At 34.1% G+C, this 16,475-nt stretch overlaps 1 pseudogene; it reads left to right on the top strand.

Moving 5' to 3' along the window:
• Positions 1–10,137: 10,137 nt before the first annotated feature.
• On the top strand, positions 10,138–10,705 carry LOC142504985 (uncharacterized; annotated as a pseudogene).
• Positions 10,706–16,475: the final 5,770 nt, after the last annotated feature.

The raw sequence follows: 16,475 nt of genomic DNA, 5'->3' as shown, positions 1-16,475 counted from the left end.
CCAGAGTGATTCTGGTAAGGTAGAATGATTGATCATACTCCTCACCATGTCCTTAAGCGTTCTGTTTCGTCTTTCAGCAACACCATTCATAGTGGGCGAACCCGACATAGTGTACTGTGGGACGATACCGCATTCCTCTAGGAATCTAGCAAAAGGTCCTGGACGTTGTTCACCTGAACCGTCATATCTACCATAGTATTCACCACCACGGTCAGATCTAACGCTTTTAATCTTTAAGGCAAGCTGATTTTCAACTTCAGCTTTATAGCTTTTGAACACATCCAATAACTGTGCCTTTTCATGAATGAGATAAATGAAGCCATATCTTGAAAAATCGTCTGTGAACGTTATAAAATACTGTTGACCATTCCAAGAAGCCGAAGGGAATGGTCCACAAATATCAGTATGTATAAGTTCTAAGACTCCTGAACACCTGTTGGCTTCAAATCTCCTTTTGTTGGTTTGATTTCCCTTTATACAATTAACACAATTATTAAAATCTGTATAATCTAAAGGTTCGAGAATTTCGTCTGACACAAGTCTCCTTATTCTCTTTTCAGAGATATGACCCAATCTTTTGTGCCATAACGCAGCTGAATTCTCACTGGTTAATTTTCTTTTAGTGCCTCTACTTGTTTGCAGGGATTCATTAAATGAAGCAATAACATCCAAAGAATAAAGATTATCGTATCCTGATAAAGAACCAGAACCAACCAATTTTGAATCGAGAAACAAACTGAATATTCCATTTCCAAAAGAACAAGAATAACCAAATTTGTCTAATGCAGAAATGGAAATCAAATTCCGTCTAAAAGACGATACAACAAATGTTTCATAAAGATCCAAATATATTCCAGTCTTTAACAATAATCTAAATTTTCCTATTGCCTCAACTTCAACTTTGTTGCCGTCACCAACATAGATGAATCTTTCAGCATCACTTGGTTTTTGGCAATCCAGACAACCCTGCATAGACACACTGATGTGAGTTGTTGCACCAGAATCTATCCACCACGTGTGTCTAGGTACTGAAGTTAAATTAACCTCAGAACAAACCATATTCAGAAGCATACCTTTCTTAGCACGCCAAGCGTGATAATTACTGCACTGCTTCTTCATATGCCCATCACTGCCACAGAAAAAACAACCAGAACTTTGAGAATCACTAAGATTCTTCTGTTGTTTCTTCGGAGGCTGTGTATCCGCAGCTTCTTTATCCTTCCTTTTCTTTCCTTTAACCTTCGAGGTAGAGGCATAATGAGCATTTTCTGTCTTGTCTTGCTTCAACCTTTCCTCTTCCTGGACACAGTGCGAGATGAGCTCATTCAGAGACCAAGTCTCTTTCTGACAATTATAGCTCACCTTGAACTGGTTAAACTGAGGAGGAAGAGATATCAAAACCAGATGCACCAGCAAGTCCTCAAAGAGGTCAAGCTTCAGTGCTTTCAACCTTGAAGCAAGATGAGACATTTTCATAATGTACTCCCTGATGTTGCCCTTACCCCTGTACTTCATTGAAACGAGGTTTGCTAAAAGTGTACCAATTTCAGACTTTTCACTTTTAGCAAACCTCTTTTCGAGGTCTTGAAGGAAAGCCTTAGCCGTAGTAATGTCGCCATACATTGTGCCCCTGAATGTTTCTGGAATGACCCTATTCATGATCATCATACACATGCGATTCGATCTCTCCCACCTTTCAAACTCCCTCGTTTCATCAGAGGTACTCTTATCCGTAATGGCCGGAGGAGAGTCAACCCTTATCGTAAGGTCCAAATCCATGACTCCGAGAACTATCAATAAATTCTCTTGCCACGATTTAAAATTCGAGCCATTTAACATAGGAATAGAATTTATGTTGGAATGAATATTTGCATGAGTCAAATCTGAACAGAGAACAAAAACCAAATACACATGCTCAACCAAATATCCATATAAAATAATCAATAAATTCAAATAATGTAAATCCCCATAAATAGAATATCGAGCACTTCATTAATGTTTCATCTTTGGGCAAAAGATTAACTTGTAAGTGATATCCTGGCGCAGCAGTCAAACACTGATAGTAACTATCACGTCAAATAACAACCTTCCTTTGGGTCGATTTATTATTCACATGAAAAACCGAACAACTATCACATGTTTACCACCACAATTGCATATGTGATTATATTAAATATTAACCTTCTTTTGGGCCGATCAATATTCATATAAATCACATATACCCAAAATCATTTTGTATTTCAAAATAAAATTAATTTCCATAAAAAAGGTCACTTTGGCGACATTTTATTTCAATTAATCAATTTTAAAAATACATATAACCTTATCATTATTTGAATTAATGAATATTTAACCTTAACAAGAAAAAACCTGAATTGAAAAAAAAAATTTTAAAATTTTCGGAAATTCCGTACAGGTCGGGTCGACACGGATCCGTACGACCCGACCCGGATCCGTACCTTTTTTTTTTAAAAAAAAATTTAATCCGAATTTTCGATTTTTCTCTAAAATATTTTGTTGAACAAAAAACCGGAAGTAAAATCAAAATCTTATACCAAATCTTTAAATTTTACAACCAAATCTTTTTTACCAAAACTGAAACTTTAAAAGATTTGGTTTTCAACCAAAATATTTTCCAGATCTGAAATCTTATCAAAAAATTTTCAGATCTAAACCAAAAAAATTTTCAGATCTGAAACCTGTATCAAAATATTTTCAGATCTGAAAACATATCAATATATTTTCCAGATCTGAAGCCATATCAAAAAAATTTTAAACAAAATTTTATTTTTCAGATCTGGATCCAAAAAGTATCCAAATACTTTAAAAAAATCTCAATGATTCAAACATGAATGGCTCTGATACCACTTGTTGGGGAAAACCCATAAACCGCAGAATCCATCACGTTAAATCATTAAGAATTCGACTGAAAACTTAAGCGGAAGCGTACCTGAAGCCATAATCCTGAATTGTTTAGAACGTGTCTTGATCTTCCAGATCTACGCGCTCTTTCTTTGAGAGAATCCTTTAGTTTCTCTTCAGAACTATTTTCTTAATGGGGGAGAGAATAGTGAAAGTGATAACGCGAGATCTGAGGACCATGACCCATATTTATAGATAATGTTTATTATTATCTTCTGATATTTCTGTTTTAGCACATCATAAAAACAGAAATTACACTTATGTCTCTACACATTAAAGGCCCACAGCCCATTAGATACATTAAAGCCCAGTAACCCGAAACATTAATTGATCACTTTATTTTGGGCTTAACTTAATAGACAACCCACAATACATAATTATTCACATATAAACACATATAAATAAATTGATCCAACATGTAAATCACAATAATTTTTATATTTATATATTTGTTGTTCACATGAATTATATTTAATAGTTGCAAAAAAATAAAAATGCATAAAATTTATGCGCAAATACTTAAATGCAACACTAACAGTGCTATGCAAAAAGCAAAACTAGCATTGTCATAATTAACAATTTTTGGAGTAGCCCTTGTCAAGGTGGTTTAGCCAATAATGCTAAATCTGAAAAAGAAATTTCGAAATAATATATAAATTATATCTAATTAAACTCGTAAATTGCTAATCCTTAAAAATTAGGATTAGAAGTTTTAAGCCTTGGGGAACTTTATATTTGATGCGATTAGGAAAATTCAGAAGAATTTTAAAGGGATATATATATATATATATATATATATATATATATATATGATTAATTTCTCTAATCATAAATTTGTTTGAAATTCTAAGGTGAAATCTCTGATTAAAGAATAATACATCCCCAATTGTCGTAAAAGGCATGTGCTCGACTTAGTCTACATTTAATTTTGTGCCCTGTATATATTTTGGACATTTAAATGTAAGAAAAACATGACATATATTAAAAGAAGTAGAGCGTAGAAATTGAAATTGGCGACGGTCAAGAAAATTTAGATGCGTACACGATTCTTCTTTTGACTCTCGGCTCCCGCATTAACTCATTGATGGTATGAGACGCCTATATATACAAGCGTTTGAGGTCCCTAAACACACATCTCATAAGAAATATACACCATCTACAGAGAACGTGAAGTGCTTAGAAGGCTTCAACCGAAAGAAAATCAGAAAACTTATAAATTTCTCGATGGCAGGAGGTAACACTTGATCCGCTTCCGCATATTATTTATCGTGTTTATGTATATATATGTGTGAAAACATGATTTTGAGAAAAATCTCTGACATTTGGTATCAGAGCCGTGATACCTCTGCCTTGAAAATAACTGATCTTCTTTTTCTTTAAATTCATATATAATGAACTCTTTGGAAATTTGTTTCTCAAATTTTGATATAAGATGAGTACAAATTTTTGAAAATATGGACGAAGGCATGAATGTTGTGATTTTTTTTTCTGAAAGTGGAGAGGTTGAAGACGAAGAGATATACAATGAGTTGTCTTCAATTTCAAACAATTAATATCAATAAAACATATCACGTGAATATCATTAAAGCTTGCTGCTAAGTTTATAATATTATAATAATATAAATATATATTATAATAATATTATTGTAATGAGTGTTGGCCAATTGATTGGAGAAATGTGAGAATTCAGATAATAAATGGGATGCTTGTATTGAATTTTTTTTTAATTAAAAAAAAATGTGACCCACAATCGAAGACTTCGGTCAAATTTTTAATTTTTAATGATTTATTATTTATTATTAATAATAAATTATTTGGAAATAAATTTTAATAGTTCCAAGTTCGACGTAATTTCTAATACATGTTCAGAAATTATTTTTGCATGTTAGATATAATGTCAAATATTATGGATAAGTGTTTGATGTGTACATGCAAATTTAATATTATGTTTGCATTTATTCTTGAAACTTAAAATGCAAATAGTATTGAAAAATATTTTGGTAAATCAATATTCACATTATGTTCATATTAAATTATATTGAGTTGTTTATAATTTAAAATGAACATATCAAGTAAGATGTGAATATAATATTTAAAATAAAATATTTCAGATGTTTACAAATGAACAAATAATCATCACTTTATCAGTACTCTGATAAAAGAAAAAAACTGATGAGGAGCCCACATTTTCACGTAAATGTGATCATCACTTTATCACTACTCTGATTGAAGAGAAAAACTGATGGGGAACGTATTTGTTCATATTAAGTAAAAATATGAATATAAAGTTATTAAATGAAAAAATTTTGGCTTATAAAGACTCACATAAATGTGGATAATTAAAGTGAATAATAATTATATTGTGACATGAGAAAACATGATCTGGGGGAGTTCTTCGTAGATTGGTTTAAACTGCCTAGACTAGCCACTGGTCTCCCTGAAAAATGTTGCTCTGATTAGGAGTTAGGTATTTAAAGGGCCTTAGCACTACCTATCTTTCCTGGGAGCACTCTTGGAAAGTGTTGATTGTATTACTAAATATTATTATATAAAGATTTTAGTAAAGCCAAAATTTTTGTCTAGTGATCAGTATAATTTTAAATAATTAAGGTTTAGCCACATCACCCTTAATTATGAGAAATTATACATTAAGTCAAATTTGGATCACATTAAAGGCATTTATTTAGTATAAAAATAAATAAATAAATAAAATTATCCAGTGATCCGTATAATTTTAAATAATTAAGGTTTAGCCACAATACCCTTAATTATGCAAATTTATACATTAAGTAGGTTAAGGATCACGTAAAAGACATTTATCTAGTGATCCGTATAATTTTAAATAGTTAAGGTTTAACCACAGTACTCTTAATTATGAGAAATTATACATTAAATCGGTTAAGGATAACATAAAAGACATTTATAAAATCAAAATTTATGTCTAGTCAACCGTCTAATTTTAAATAATTAAGGTTTAGCCATATCACCCTTAATTATACAAAATTATACATTAAGTGGGCTGAGGATCACATAAAGACATTTATTAAGAGCATAAATATTTAAAACATTTGTGATTTAATGTCTCAGTGATTCGTGTATTTTTAATTTATTAAAAAATATCTATAGCATCTTTAATTGAATTAAAATTATACTATTAATTTTTTAATCACATTTAGTTATAACAGACATAAATTACATAAAATTATTCATCGTTTTTATAATATTTTGAGATGAATAATTATGAAGAATAAATATTTTATGCATAAAAAATTTAATATCCTAGTGATTCGTATGATTTTAATTAATTGAAGAGTAACCACAATATCTTTGATTGAATTAAAATTATACATAAATTATGAGGATCACATTTGGTTATAAGGGATATAAATTGTAATTAATTATATTTGAACATTGAAATTTATCTCACAAGAAATTTCGTTACGTTAAATATATTTAATTAGGATACAATATTGAATTATTTTCTTAATTTATCCATATGGATTAAGAATTGAATATAATTCAATAGTTATATCATTAAGTTGTATGAATCTAATTGAATTAAAAATTCAGTCCACAGACAATTTGTATGTCAGTGATTCATATGTAGATCATGATTTACATGGGTAAAACATGATATATGATTTATTACTTCATTTAATAACATTAGCATGTATTCATTAATTTTTCAGCATATTGCAATTACTCTGATATTAATTTTTTGAAAAATGATTTGATTAGTTGGAGCGATCAAATTCAGAATATTGATCATTATGATGCTCATCCACACAAGTTATATGTATTGATTGCTATTCACAACATCCTCCATTTAAAAAGTGTGTTGTGAAACCAATCATATAAATTCCATAAAAAGTTGGTTCAATTGCCATTAATTTTTAGATGAGTCTTCAAAACAAATAAAGTCTCATTAGGCAACATTGAACATAAAGAATTCTTCTCTAGTGATGATGAATATTTAATATTTCAAGATTAAGAAAATTATATGGATTGAAACATGTCTCACATTAGTAGTATTTCAGGTTTTACAATGTTATCTCTTCATTAAGTTTTGTTGAGAATATTGTGGGCCATTATGAATACCAGAAGGTAAGTGGAAGCTTAATTATTATCAGAGTAATATAAGTATTTGACCACTATATATAAAAAAAACTGCAAAATTTTTTGGGATATCTTTATGGTATTAAAGTTTTACATGCTTACGTGAGACGAATTGACAATTTGGAAAGTGATTTGCTACTTCCACTATTGAGTCAAAATTAGTCATTGAAGCATTATTGTATAGTGTATTTTAAGGAGTTTCATTATGAGCTTAGAATTATGGATTCTATATCTAAGCCATTAAGATTATATTACTGCAATTCAGTTATGATCTTTGTGACTAAAGCGGTGGTCGAATTAAGTATATCGACATAATGTATTTTAAATAGTTGGAAAACGTGTTAATAAAGTGGTCATTGAAGACGTTAACGCTGAATTGATGATCTTTTAACCTAAAGGCATGCAAATTTCAGATGTTAAAGGATCATATGGTAATTATTAATGGATTTGATTCCATAATAAATTTATGTTATATACATTTGGTTTTGATAATGAAACACATTCAGTTGTGATATTTCTCATATTCAGTTATGTACATATTCAGTTATCTTGAGACAAATATCAATAAAGTTGGACCTCGAATAAACATTGGGTTTATTCATTAAATTATACAGATTTGAGAGACATAATGCATTGTGATACATGGAAGATAATAATCGTTTTTAGATAACCTATCGCCATGATTCATGTATTTTTTTTTCTCCTATGGTAAATGAGATATATGTGTCAAGTGGGAGAATGTAAGAAAAACGTGACACATATTAAAAGAAGTAACGTGTAGAAATTGAAATTGGCGACGACCAAGAAAATTTAGATGCGTACACGATTCTTCTTTTGGCTCTCGGCTCCCGCTTTAACTCATTGATGGTATGAGACGCCTATATATACAAGCGTTTGAGGTCCCTAAACACACATCTCATAAGAAATATACACCATCTACAGAGAACGTGAAGTTTTTAGAAGGCTTCAACCGAAAGAAAATCAGAAAACTTACAAATTTCTCGATGACTGGAGGTAACACCTGATCCGCTTCCGCATATTATTTATCATGTTTATATATATGTGTGTGAAAACACGATTTTGAGAAAAATTCTGACATTAAATGCATGGAATGGAGCAAATAGAAGTTTGAAATATGCACTAAATTCTCGACCTAGCTAGCTAATTATCTTATTTGAATTTTATACACCACAAGTAATAGTTATATATTATGATTTTTATATATCGTTATTTTTTTATATGTGCATGGGTTGCTAATTTTTTTTAATGTATCATTCTTATTTTAATTTAGCATCTATCAAGAATAGAACACGTCTTATTGAATTTGATTATATATTATCGACCTAGAATACAATAAACATTTTGTGTCCGATTCATATATAATTTAACAAATAGAAATCATTGATGTATGGTTATATTAAATTTGATTTTAAATTTTGTTTCTCCATGAAAGTTAAATTATTTATTGTAATTTAACTAATCTTCAAAAGAATTCGATCAAGGAATTTTATATCGTAATTTGAATTTAAATTTAGTTTGCTTTCGAGTCGAAGTGACATATATACACTGGAGAAACGGCATGGCCTGAGTTTAATTTATATTGGAAAGATCAAGAGTAAATTTTTTATTCCAGGAAATTAAAGGAAGAAACATATTTTTCAATATCGATATAGCAAGGGTACATTCATAATAATAATAGATAGATGCATGATCTCAATTTAATATACATTCAGGATTACTAATCGTTTGGCTCGGAAGTCTTGCGAGCCGAAAGGTGCGCAAATCTGACTTTTAATCGGGTGTTGTGAGTCTCAATTCATCCGTCTCTTCAAAGATTAAATAGTCACGTATTAATTCAACCATCTCCACAACTTGATCGTATGTGCTTTAAATAATTAAAACAAGAGTGAGTTTCATTCATAGCTGATCTTCTAATGTTAAACAAATGGTGTTATTTCTTGTACTGACAATATTTATTCCCAAATTGTCATATAGTTTTTTAATTTATAAATTGAGCACCATTTTATTCTTTCTTCGCTTTCTTTCATGTGAATAAAATCTACTACTCGTATGTGTTAGCGATTAACCAATTCCTTAAAATGGGAAAAGGGGATTCCAACAAAGAAAAAAACTATCTATATTAATCAAAATTTAAAAGCTCTAGAAATTTAGGCAGATTTTAATATGCGTGATATAAGCTTTATTTTGACAATTCTATGTGCATATAGTGAACTTCAAATGATCATATAAAATTTTTAGGTTCAAATTCATCTATTGATCTATATAAATGCAAACTAAAGAATATTATGAAATGTTTAAGGAGTCTATTCAAGGATTGCTAGTATCCTTTTCTTCTAGCTCTATATTTACCTTTTTGTGATTGATCATGCATGTATATTTCGATTTCTACAATACATCAGTATCACGTCGAAAAAATATTATGATTACAAAAATAACAAACATAGTGAACTAAAACTAAAAATTTGACAATATAGAAGACTGATTTGTGAACTAATTTATATATTGTATATGAATAATTGAAGAAAACTAAAACTACTCAGTTAACGCAAGCATCATTTGTAAACTAATTTATATATTGTATATGAATAATTGAATTGAAGTGTTTTTCTTTTGGTGTTATTGCATAAAATCGATTCATAACTATCATGTGGATTCAACCATTTCCACAATTAAGATAAGATCCATGCCTCTTATTAACAATTTGAAATTTTCGCCAACCAATTTTATAGACAGATAGAAGGAGACTTGTTTTTCTTTTGATTTTTTTTTACCCAAACGAATAATGTTACAAGTACAATGAAAATTATACAACAATTCTTACACTATAAAATTTTCAATACAAAAATTTATTTATCAAATAGCACGATATATTGAATACAAAATCTCACGAAATTAATAATATCAAGATCAATATCCCCGGACTATATTGGTTGTACGTTTAATTCTCGAAGGGTCTGGATATTTTGTCATCGATCTTATTATTTGCTTTTTTAACAATTCGGAAATATGATAATAAAAATTTCAGCCCTTGATCAGTAGCATTTTAACAGAGAACCCTTCATACATCATGAATAAATCTCTCCAAACAACTGCATCAAGAATCCAGCTTTCCAATTTACAGCCCCCAGTTTTCCTCATAACTCAGAATTCTACCCAAATGAAGTCTTGGTCTCCCCACCAATACACGACGGCCTCGAGTTCTGGCAGTTCATGATCGCCGGTTCCATTGCTGGTTCTGTCGAACATATGGCCATGTTCCCTGTGGAACACCCTCAAAACTTGCATGCAGGTTCTTTCTTCTTCGTGCAAAAGCCCATCCATTTCTCTCAAGCAATCCTTCAGCTTCATCATGAAACTAGAAGGGCTTGGTGTCCTGTATCGTGGCATTGCCGCGTGGGATTAGGCGCTGGTCCAGCCCATGCTGTGTACTTCTCGTTATACGAGTCTTGCAAGAAACTACTCTCTGCAAGAAATCCCAATAACTCAATGGCTCATGCAGCTTCTGAAGTGTTCGCCACTGTGGGGAGTGATGCTTTATTACATCAATGGATGTAGTGAAGCAACGGCTGCAGGTAAAGGCAGTCCTTACAAGGGAGTGTCTGATTGTGTCTGTTGTAAGTATTTTACTCTATCTTCAGAAGGATGAACAAGAAACAAATGTGACGGCTTTTCTCGCTTAGCAATGACACTCACGAAAAGAAATAAGCATAAACTCAACAAGAAGAATTACGTGGTTCAGCCTGAACTGGCCTACATCCACAGGAAGGAAAAACAGCTCTATTAATCAAAATCAAGAGTTTTCCAATTACAGAGATATCACTTTGCACTACACTGGAATTTTACCGAACAAGCCTAATCTCCTTGATCCGTTTTCTTCCTCTTGTGCATCAGTATCTTGCCAATTGTTTTATGCTCTCATCTTTCGTCTCAGAGAGTTCCCCGTATATTTATACCACAGGCTGCTTTTGCAAGCTTTTCTTTCCAGCTCATCCAACCTCTTATCATAACGGCTCCTAACTCCCTTAACTACCAGAATCCATCATGCTTGAACTTGTTGGACCAACCAACGGCTTTTTAATACTCCCAATTGACTTATCATTCAAGGCATGCATTTATTTATGAGACACCACTCTTTACAACAAACTCCACCTTATCTCACTAAAAGAGCATGTCTTCCTCCCTTCCTCCTCCCTTTGGAATTAACCCATTGACACCAAACTTACCAAGTCCACGCATTGCTTGAACTTGACTTGTGGTAGTCCTTTTGTCAACATGACTGCTGGATTGTCATGTGTTGAAATTTTCTCCACCTTAATATGCCCTTCTGCAATAATATCTCGTATGAAGTGTAACTTTACATCAATATGTTTACACCTTTCGTGATACACTTGATGCTTGGTTAGATGTATTGCGCTTTGGCTATCACAATGCACCTGTTACCGTTTCTTGCTTAACTCCAAGTTCTGTTAGAATTCCCTTTAGCCACATTGCCTCCTTTACTCCTTCAGTTAAAGCAATATATTCGGCTTCGGTTGTGGATAAAGCCACCACAGACTGAAGGGAAGCTTTCCAGCTTATGGCAGTTCCATACAAGGTGAATATTAGACCAGTCATAGATTTCCTTGTATCTAAATTTCCAGCGTAGTCAGAGTCAACAAAACCGACCAAGGGCTGAGATAGTTCATTTTTTCTCTTAAAAAACAATCCCTGATTTGGCAGTAGCATAAGGCACACTGTCCATGAGACTCTTTCCTTCATTATCTGTTGGGGACTGTTCACTTGATAATTTGAAGTGTTGTCCTAATGGAGTGTTAACTTTCTTAGCTTTATGCATTCTGAACCGTTTGAGTACCTTTTTGATGTACAAATTTTGGCTTAGGAAGAGTGATCCCGTTTCACGATCCCTGTTTATTTCCATTCCAAGCATCTTCTTTGCTTCCCCCAATTCTTTCATGTCAAATTCAGAGTTCAGCAACTTTTTCAGAGATTCCAGATCCTTTTTTTCCTTACTTGCTATTAACATGTCATCAACATATATTAGCAAGAATGTATTTGGTTGAGGGCCATCTTCATTCATATAAAGGCAGCTATCGAATTTGCTTCTTGTGAAACGTATATGATTCATAAACTCATCAAACCTCCTATACCATTGTCTCGGGCTCTGCTTTAGACCATATAAGGATTTTTTTAACAGACAGACTTTGTTTATTTCCCTTGAGTATCCTTCAGGTTGATCCATGAATATGGTTTCCTCAAGTTCTCCATGGAGGAAGGCGGTTTTCACATCCAGTTGTTCCAATTCTAAATCCAGTTGGGTGGCAATGGCTAACATGAGTCTGATGGATCCATGTTTAACAACCGGGGAGAATATTTCATTAAAATCAATTCCTTCTCCTTGTGTGTAGCCCTTTGCCACTAATCTTTCCTTGTATCTTGCATGAGAATTGTCTGTTCCACTCTCCTTCACCTTATAGATCCATTTATAGCCAACTACTTTCTGCCCTTTTAGTCTGTCAACTAAGTCCCACGTTTTGTTTTTCTTCAGAGATTCCATTTCCTCATTCATTGCTTCCAGCCATTTGTCTCTATCTTTGCGCCTCATGGCTTCCTTGAATGTTGTAGGTTCAAAAGACTCCACTTGCTCGGCTATGGCAAGTGCATAGGATATAATGTCTGCTTGGGCAAATCTTTGAGGAAGTTTTATTTGTCTTCTCTGTCCGTCTCTGGCTAACATATATTGGTCTTCTTCTGCCTCAGTTTCAGTTTCTTGTTCCACATGAGATATCCTTTTATCTGTTTCAAGTTGTTCCTGAGGTAGTTTTATGGAGTCCCCGGTATTCTCCACCTCAAATTTAGTACCAGAGTTGAAGAATTCCTCTTGGCTTGTTGAGGTGCTTCCCCTGATGTAGGAGTATCTCATTTTTGTTTCATCAAAAGTTATATCCCTTGTGATGATACACCTTGGACCAGCTGATTCTAGATTCCATGCCTTGTACCCTTTCACACCCGAGGGGTAGCCTATGAATATACACATGTATGCTCTTGGTTCTAGTTTATCTTGTTTGACGTATGCATATGCAAGACACCCGAATACCTTTAGGTTTGAATAATCAGCTGGTTTTCCATTCCAGTATTCCATGGGTGTCTTAAACTTTAGGGCACTTGATGGGCTTCTGTTTATCAAATAACAGGCAGTGACAACTGCCTCTCCCCAGAAAGTTTTAGGTAAACCATCATTTAGTATCATGGACCTTACCCTTTCAAGCAAAGTTCTGTTCATTCTCTCTGCCAATCCATTTTGCTGTGGAGTCCCAGGAGCGGTCTAGTGCCTCGTGATTCCTTTGTTTTTACAGAACTCTTTGAATTGGTCAGAGCAATATTCAAGGCCATTGTCAGTCCTGAGGTATTTTAGTTTCTTGTCTAAATGATTTTCTGTCATTATCACCCATTCTTTAAATCTTAGGAATGCTTCATCTTTGGACTTCAATACATACACCCACAGCCTTCTTGAGTAGTCATCCAATATAGTCATGAGTACCTCCCACCACCATGTGTAAATGTTTTTGAAGGCCCCCACACATCTGAGTGTACATACTCAAAAGGTCTGGTTGTAGTGTGACTTCCTATTCCAAAACTCACTCGTTTTGCCTTTCCCAGAATACAGTATTCACAAGTGTCCAGACCTTGTATTTGATCACCACAGAGAAGATTTTGTCTGGACAATTCAACTAATCCATGCTCACTGATATGTCCATGTCTTAAGTGCCAAAGTTTAGACTTGTTGTCATGGTTTTCAATGTAAGATGATCCTCCTAACACTGTATTTCCTAACAGGACGTACAAGGAGTTCTTTCTTGCAGCTCTCATGACAACTAATGATCCTTTGAGTACTTTCATGTTCCCATTCTCGGATTTGAAGGCATATCCTTCGGATTCCAGGGTGCCTAGTGATATGAGGTTCCTCTTGAGTTCAGGGACATACCTTACTTGTTGTAATATTCTGTCTGCACCATCATGCATCCTGAGCCTTATAGTTCCAATGCCCTTGACTCTACATGACTTGTTGTTGCCCAAGATAACCAATCCTGCATCTGATTCTTGCAGAGATTCGAACCAAGACTTCGAGGGACACATGTGAAATGTGCACCCTGAGTCTAGGATCCATTCGTTCATGGTATCTTGCTCTGAAATAGTGAGGGCTTCAGCCGATCCATACCCATCAGATACCACTGATGCTTGGCCATCATCATTTACTCTGTTTGTCCCCTTTTTGTTTCTTTCTGGACAGTCACGTTTAAAATGCCCTTCTCTATGGCATATAAAACACTTATATCTGATTTGACTTTTGGATCTTGATCGGCCTCTCTTGTCCTTGTATTGTTTTCTTACAGTCCTTCCTCGAGTATTCAAGCCCTCACCATGAGAGTGCCCTTGAGACTGAATGCTTCTTTGTAATTCTTTGGTTTTTATGGCAGATTGTACCTCTTCAAGTGTGATGGATTGTTCCCTCCCATACAACAAGGCGTCTCTAAAATGTTCATAGAAGCTTGGGAGGGAATTCAACAGTATCAGAGCCTTATCTTCTTCATCCAGCTTAACCTCGATATTTTCAAGGGTCATCAAGAATCTTGATGAAATCATCTATTTGATCAGGGACCCCTTTGCCTTCACCAATCTTGAATGAGTATAGTCTCTGTTTCAAGTATAATCTATTGGCAAGAGACTTTGTCATATACAGCTTCTCAAGTTTGCTCCACATGGCGGCTGCAGTGGTTTCTCTGGAGACTTCGCGTAGTGGTTTATCCCCTAAGCATAGTATTATGGCACTTTGAGCCTTCGCTGCGATGACTGCTTGTTCTTTTGATTCTTCTCCCGTTGGTTCTCCTCCTCTCTGAGCTTCGGCTAGCCCTTGCTGAATTAAAATAGCACGCATCTTGATTCTCCAAAGACCAAAGTCATTATTCCCAGTGAATTTTTCGATGCCAAATTTCATGCTGCCCATCTTCTTGTTTTGTCGATCGTTTGTTTATCGACCTTCCCACGGACGGCGCCAATTGTTGTAAGTATTTTACTCTATCTTCAGAAGGATGAACAAGAAACAAACGTGACGGCTTTTCTCGCTTAGCAATGACACTCACGAAAAGAAATAAGCATAAACTCAACAAGAAGAATTACGTGGTTCAGCCTGAACTGGTCTACATCCACGGGAAGGAAAAACAGCTCTATTAATCACAATCAAGAGTTTTCCAATTACAGAGATATCACTTTGCACTACACTAGAATTTTACCGAACAAGCCTAATCTCCTTGATCCGTTTTCTTCCTCTTGTGCATCAGTATCTTGCCAATTGTTTTCTGCTCTCATCTTTCGTCTCAGAGAGTTCCCGTATATTTATACCACATGCTGCTTTTGCAAGCTTTTCTTTCCAGCTCATCCAACCTCTTATCATAACGGCTCCTAATTCCCTTAACTACCAGAATCCATCATGCTTGAACTTGTTGGACCAACCAACGGCTTTTTAATACTCCCAATTGACTTATCATTCAAGGCATGCATTTATTTATGAGACACCAGTCTTTACAACAGTGTCAATAAAGTGTTGATGGAAGAAGGCCGGGGTTTCGACGAAAGTGTCACTGGAGAGCGGGAACGATGAAGAGGCTTTGTTGGTGCATGCAACTGCCGGCGAGGCGGCCGGTACGCTGGCTGCAGCCATAACCACGCTGCTTGATGTTGTCAAAACTCAGTTGCAGTGCTAGGTTAGTATTCCTATTGTTCTTGGATTGTTATCTGTATGTATTTATTATCTGTGCACTTTCTCTGATAGTATATATAGGACGTTTGTGGTGTGATCGATTTTTGAGTAGCTCGATAGGGAGGGAACGTTATTCAATCGATCTTGAAGAATGATGGATATACTGGACTGGTGAGAGGCTGGATTTTCAGAATGCTATTCCATGCACCAGCTGCTACAATCTGCTGGTCTGCATATGAATCAATGAAAAGCGTTTTGGAAGAATTTAATGGACAAGAAATAGCTCTTTGAATTGAGAAAGTTGTTTACTTTAGTTGGATGTTGGATATTGGCTAACTACTCGATTCGGTAGAGCAATTGGCTTCTTATATTGTACAGATGCTATTTTTAGCTCAAGTAAAGGAAGTTTCAAGCTGTATATAATCAAAATAAGCATGCATTCCAAATACTTGAGTTATCTCGCTCCAAAAATATATTTAACAGAAAGCCTTGCTTTTCTTTTTCTTTTTTCCGTTTCGTTACAAGAAGCAAGAATGAAGGGAGAGAATTTCATGGTTTTAATACTTCTCTAGGCTTATCCCATCACGTCTCTACTTCGAGATTTCTTCATATATACCAGCAGTGAAATGGAGTTTTGCTTTCTCAGATGATATGCAAGTCG

The sequence above is a fragment of the Primulina tabacum genome, chromosome 10 (genome assembly GCF_025594145.1).
Source record: "Primulina tabacum isolate GXHZ01 chromosome 10, ASM2559414v2, whole genome shotgun sequence".
Taxonomy (NCBI): Eukaryota; Viridiplantae; Streptophyta; class Magnoliopsida; order Lamiales; family Gesneriaceae; genus Primulina; species Primulina tabacum.
Note: the sequence above shows the minus strand (reverse complement) of the source record. Positions and strands in the feature narration are given on the sequence as shown.